Genomic DNA, 6697 nt, shown 5'->3' on the forward strand with positions numbered 1-6697 from the left:
TAAGAGCCCAGAGAGGCTCAGGGGCCATTTGTTTATTCAGAGCCCAGCGAGGCTCCAAGGGGACAATCATTCTGCAGAGCCTGTGAGGCTCCCCCATCGTGTTGGCCCCATCATCTTGCTTGCACCAGTTGCCCAGCACTTTGTGGGCAACTGCTACGTTTAGGCCCCCTGACATTGGACACAGGGCGTCCTAGCCCCAACAAGGCCAGACGGCCTAGGGACAGTCACAGGTGGTGACTTACGTGAGTTTGGCGCAATTGTACTTTTTCTGCACCTCTGAATGTGTTTTAATGCGTCATGTGCCATGTTCTTTACACCTCTGAATGAATGTCATGCATTGCATCATGTGTTCTGTTCTTACACCCCTACAGGTATTGTAATACTTAGGTGGTTGTTTTCTCCCCAGTATAGGTGGTGCTAGTGAGGTCCTGGTTACCAGTGATTACTGGTTGTGTGCTATTTTGTGCTAAAGTAATTTTACATTCCAAGTGCTATTTCTGAAAGTGTTACTTCTGATTCCTGACAGTGGTCCAGGTGGCCCTGTCTTCTACATATCCCCTGTAAATTCTGCCCATGCCTCTGGCACATTGTAAAGTGTGTGTTTTATCTAATGTGTTTTAGTGTAATACAAAGGCTATTTTTATATAACCTTGTGTGGAGTTCCCTTTGTGGTGGGTCCTGGGTGTTGTTGCTGGGGTGCGTGCGCAAATACTTAACTTACATCGCCTCCAAGTTTAGCCTTGCTGCTCGCGCCACGTTACCTAGAGGGTGCGCAGGGGTTATCTTGGCGTGTAACTCCCTTGCCCTGACTTGGGAGTGGTGGTCTCTGACTGACTTTGGCGAAAGCCCTGGCCAGCCGGGGATCCCATTTCCAACAATAAACCTGCAGTGAATAAAAAAGGACTATGCAACAATGCCATGAAACTTGTGCCTCTTGAAACCCAAATTGCAACAGTTCGTCAAGAAACACCTGTCTACAACGATGTAGCCTCAGACTATGCTAATGAAACAAAAGATGCAAAAGCAAATCAAAATCCTGAAGCGATTCCAACAATTGACAGTACTGCATCCGGCTACTTCATGAATTTCGATGACTTTTCTGAGGATCCAAGCGAGCCTGAAGAACAGCCAACAACAAAAACTTTTAACGTCAAAGTAACAGAACTCTTTCATCAACTCAAAGAAACTTATCTGATTTCTCCATGGATTGAATTTTGGATTGTGTTAGGTGTACTTTTCCTCCTGCTTAAGCTCATCATGGTTCTTTGTTTGGAAAATTTCATTGAAGGAAAATACAGTACAATGGACACAGCAAGTCAGAACATCAACTTGGTCCTAAAGCCACACAAGTCATCTCACATCGAGAAAAGAGAACTATCATCAGTGAATGTCACAGCCAATCCAATATCCGGTGGGGTAGCATGGGACAAAACGGATTACGAAATCTATGGCCCGGTCGAGCTCTTGAAATATCCACACCAGTTCAAGGTTTCATTAAGTGACTTTGTAAAACCGAGTACATTCTCTGATGATTGGGACTTTGAAAGTATTAATGATATGATGTCAGATTTAGTAATGTCAGCAAAATTTACAGAACATGATCATTTACAGGGTTCACCAAATTATGAAGAAATGTACTGCTACACCCCTTTGCAAATCACTATTTGCATAAATCTGCTCAACCTAGAAATGTTTTTAATTATAATCAATGGGAACATTGTGCAACTCCACCGAAAGGTAGTTCAAAATCATTTTTTGGGAAATTCCCGTACTTCTCAGGATTTAACACAAGTGATGCAGAAACGTTTTATTTCAAATTGTTAAATAAGACAGGAATGAAAACAATGCTGACAAATACTAAATTGATCTACTCAGAAACATTTTATGAAAAAATGAACACATTTGGTTTTGATTTCTGGAAAAACAACATTGAAACAAAAACCATCTGGGGTACCAAAGATTGGCAGGTCCAAGGTCTAGAAGCATTATTTAGAGCCTGCATGATCCCAGAACAAATTATATTCTTGAATGACACCATTCAACAGACAACCTGTCTTGGCCTAGCCAAAATTAAAGACTTAAACAAACTGTCTATTCCAAAACCAACACCTGACAGTAATAGCACAACAGATGTTGAGATAGACGTATCCCATATTTTTAACCAAAACAGAACACATCCTGATTGGAAAAAATGGTTGATCTGGCCCACAGACACAAATAACTGTCAAGATAGATTCCTGAACAAAACACAGGGGTTCAAAATGACCAGGCCAGACCCTAGATACTCCCAGAGACAACATCCAGGGATAGTCACAACATACAGCGTAGGGAAACTCTGCCTCGAATGGCTACAGAAATCCACACTGGCTGAAATTAAGCAACACTTGACTTTACTTCAAGACGGTGCTGACTTGCTTGATTTCATAACGGGACCACGCAAACAGCGTCAAAAACGTTTCATAGCGGCCGGTATATACGCTACTTACAACGAAGCTTGGAAAGTGATGCAAATTAACACAGCAGAAAAAATACGAGAAATTGATCGTATTCATTTGGAAAAATCATTTTCTGTTGTGGAAAATGGTCAGTCAGTCAAAATACTTTATTTCGATAAATCAATATCATAAAAAGACAATAGCACAATACAAATTTTCACAACAAGAATACATAATTAAATGATTAATAAGTACAGGATAAAAAGTCATAGTTCATTAACACAGCCAATATATTTACATTTAGAATACAAAAATATTTTCTATTTTTAAAAACATGTTAAAAAAGGTTAAAATACAATAAAAGGAGGTCAGTGAAAACAGTTATCATAATCTCATACTATTTACAAAAACACAAAAAACAGTTCATGAAGTGGACTTTTCCTCTGATATAGTTAATAAATTTTAACATTCGTTACAATGCGATACCAAAAGAGTTATTAATCATATTCCTCTTCTTTGTCCTAACAGCCCCCACTAGGAAGTTGGCAACATAGAACATAGTCCTAGGGGTCTGCAATAGCTGTAAGAACAAGAGAGCTGGTTTGACCTGAATAAACCCTGCCTCCTTTAAAATAGGGATCAAGCATTTTGTTCTTACTGCCGTGTAGTGATCACAGAACATCAGGAAGTGTAATGTGTTCTGGATCGAGAAATTATCACAAGTACACGGCACCGCAATGGGTTAATGACTCTGTCCTCCAGAATATATTCACTGGACAGTATTGTATCCTCTGCTATTGATATCATAGAACAAGACTTACTAATGTTACAACACGGTCAGTCCCAATTACGTTCTATTGTACAGCTTGGCTGGACGTTGCAAAATCTGCGTTCAGGCTACGTGCCCTGGCGTTTAATCAACACAACGTCATTATTCTCTATATTTAACCTTACTGATACACAAATCAGTTTGGCACAAAAAGGAGCAGACTATACGATTCTGAGCATTGAAAAACTTGAGAGATTACCATTGACAATGTCAGAAAGACCTGTCATTGAATGGATAATACATGGAATAATCACAATTCTGATAACAACTTTTCAATTTAAATACTGTCAAGAGTATATACCAGCGGGCCAGTATGAAAGGTTGGGTAAAGGGTACATTAAGTCATCATGGAAATTACCTTATACATACACATGTTACAGTGAAAAGAAACAGAATGTATTTCTTAGTGGGAAAAATTGTAAACAATCAATAAGTGGTACACTTCTGTGTCAAGGTATTGAACTGCATGGGGCCTGTGAGGGGACTTCAAATAACCTTTCATGTCACCAGCATGGCACACCTGCAACACAAATAGAGCCATTCTTTAGACGACTTTCTAACTGGAGTTATATTCTAATAGTGGACCACAGCTGTTGTGGCATGGTGCCAGGGAGAGCTTATCTTGTAAGCGTGAGCTCCATGGTCACTTGCTGTATGCAAGTATTGTATCCAAACAGCACTCCAGACATGGAGGCAGAAATGTGGCCTTCTTTGAATATCTCTTCTATTCGAATTGATACTTTAAGCAGAATAAAGTCTGTCCTTTTACAGACAACGGTGCCCTTGGCGTCATCAAAAGAAACGTATGATCTGCAAGTTGCAAGTGCAACGGCAGAGATACATACCCTTTTATCAACAAATTGCCCCGTGCATTTCGTAGAAATGCTAAGCCAAATCCTAAATATGTCAGATACCAATGGTATCCCACATGTATTTAAGACAATTTTTTCGGGACTGTTAACACCCTTCGAAACCGTTCTGGGAATTTTTCCTAATTTTGTCCATTCTATCTTTGGCGGCCTACCACTTCTGTTGGGACTCGTAGCAGGCATTTTATTTTTGATACTTCTGCTCCGATATGGCAAGCCAAATCGCAGACAAGACTCCAGCAACGATGGAAGAAACGATCCTGGCTATACGCTATCGGGACCGCATAACTAAAGTCCTTGGATTAGCCCGGCTATGAGATCTGAATATGACCTGGTTTCTTTAATTCAGACCCATCTGGCAGAATTGCATCTTTACTGTGCTTCGATGTATGCTATGCGGAGAAGAATGCGTGTTGGACGTCTGTCTTACACTACCATCAGCAGTACCATTGGATACAGATACTTTGCTAAGTCCAGTAACGGCTCATGCATCATGTTGTCCCCACCGGTTACCCATCCTGATGACGGCATTCGTTGAGACTTTGCCACTACGATTAGGTGGTAGTGAAGTACGAGAGGAGAGCAACATCACCCAGGTACGACCTTCTGTGAGCATTGCTGATCCTGACATCGACGATAGCAATCATGCTCGAGACTGCTCAGTTGCGGCATTTTCTAACTTGATAGAACTTTCACCTGAAGCCGTAGACAACTTTTTTGCGAGTCTGTCTGAAATGATGTTCTCCCCTGAACAAAAAGAATAACTTTTAAGCAAACGAGCACACAGCGTTCCCTGAACTCTGAATTCGGCCTTCAGCTTTGATAAACAAAAGCTACTGAATATTTGGAACTATTTTCTCCCACTGAAAGCAAAATTATTTTTTCTTCAATTCCAAAATATTTATCTTTTTTCCTGGCACTTGTACTCTGCTTAAAGTAGAACTATTCTTAGAGAACAGAGCTTCTATTCTTAGGAACTCTAGAGACAAGATATTACCTCAGCCTCTAGCACATTTACAGCGACTGTATTTATATGTGATGGAATGGTCTTGACCTTCTTTTCTGTATTAAGAACCATTTCATGTGTAAATTTCGCAAATCGTTCAGCTAATCAAATATATGCATAATTTTAACTGAATGATTACACTGCTTGAAAAGCGTACAGTACAATATCATTTTCATGTATTTCGCATACACCATTTCAAATGCAAAAAAATTATTTTGGGGTTGGTTGGAATACACATGCACCTTTAAATGTTTACTATTGCTTAGTTTTAGTAATGATGGACATTAGATCGTGGAGTGGGTATTGTGTTTTTATCCAGGAGCCTAAATCGATATTTCTATTTTATGCCCTTGTTCGGATATAATCAATAATATCCCTATAACGGCATAGTAATCATATCCATATTCAGTCGTAGCACATGCTGTCACATTAAGCAAGGCTACTTCCCCAGACTCCTAGAAAGCACAACGAGTTCTCTAAACAAACCAAACCTCCAGCAACCTGGGAAATCCCCCTTGCTTTTGTTTTGATTTCATCCTAGAACTCCTGTAAAGCACTGTAAGAACGGCCAGTTCTTAGTGACATCTTTATTGACGTCTTATGTCCAACCTTACATCAAACCCGGCACCTTTCAGGTATAAATATACCAACGTTGCCTTAAGCAAACACACGGTGGTGGTTTTGGAGCAGAGCAGCTATCTACTTGCTCGAGAGCTCAGCTGATGCGAGAGCCCACAGACGCTGCCCCTCCCTTTTGACGCACTGAGAGAGACGATGTCTTTTCTCCTGCCGCGAAATCCAGCTCCGGTGTTTCCAGATACCTTCGCGGGTTACTGGGATATCGAGTCCTGAGAGAGAGATACAAGACCTCCTGCTTTCTAAACACCCAGGTACGGAGCTGACTAAAACCTTAGAGAGAATTCTTGACTCAGATTCTTGGCAAAACCAACTTAACTTAAACTGCTACTTACTTACTCCTTCCCACGTATTAGGCTTAGGTCAGGTACACCGGGGTAGGCGTATTTAGAAGCACCAGATGAGTACGTTAGTCAATGTATATAAGTATGTATATATTTTATCTATTTTAAAGTATCTTACGGCTAAGAAACCATATCAATGCTTTTACAGTATTATTTCTTAATCCTCCTTTTACTGTACGCACTTTACTTTACCAAGAGTATTGCAATTGTGGCAATTCATTTCTCTTGTATGAGAAAGAAGACTGCTCAATAAATAACAACCTTTTATTGAAAACGCCCGTCTTTCTTTTCTCTGCATTCTGGTGAAACTAAGTATGCACATTTGACTGAGTGAAATAGCTGTCTATTGTTTTCACATGACTCTAGAGACACACTCTTATTCTGAGGGAGCAAAGTTGTCATGTTATATGGTTGTCAGAAGCTAATCCCTTCTTGTCTATCCAGGGAGGTTAAACTCCTCCTCGTGTATTCGAGAAAGTTTCTAGTGACCTCTGAGCTAGCTGGCAAACCTTAAGTCTAATATAGTCAGTAGAGACCTAGTCGACCTCAGTCCTACGTCTACACTGCTGAATATATTA

Source organism: Lissotriton helveticus, chromosome 6 (assembly GCF_964261635.1).
Source record: "Lissotriton helveticus chromosome 6, aLisHel1.1, whole genome shotgun sequence".
Lineage (NCBI taxonomy): Eukaryota > Metazoa > Chordata > Amphibia > Caudata > Salamandridae > Lissotriton > Lissotriton helveticus.